This window comes from Penaeus monodon, chromosome 15 (genome assembly GCF_015228065.2).
Source record: "Penaeus monodon isolate SGIC_2016 chromosome 15, NSTDA_Pmon_1, whole genome shotgun sequence".
Lineage (NCBI taxonomy): Eukaryota > Metazoa > Arthropoda > Malacostraca > Decapoda > Penaeidae > Penaeus > Penaeus monodon.
In genome coordinates this window covers 14,646,977-14,647,262 of record NC_051400.1, presented here as the reverse complement: position 1 = coordinate 14,647,262, position 286 = coordinate 14,646,977, and positions in this window count along the sequence as shown.

The following is a 286-nucleotide window of genomic DNA, read 5'->3' as shown; positions in this document are numbered from 1 at the left end:
TGGAGAAAATACCATATATATTGCAAAAGAAAAGAAGAGAGATTTACCACAGTGGTGTCGTGATTTTCATTTTTTTGGGGGTGGTAACTTTTTGTACTAATTATACCGCGAAAAATCATTGGTTCCAATTGTACGTCCGTGGTAGCTTAATGGAGAGATATATAGCTGTAACGGATGCTGGTGATGTTGGGTGATTTTAGCGTTTGAGTTGTGATATTCAGTTGAGGGGGCGTTTTCTGTCTAAGTCTGCCCGGTTTTTCGTCTATGAATGTTCGTTTTTTTTTGT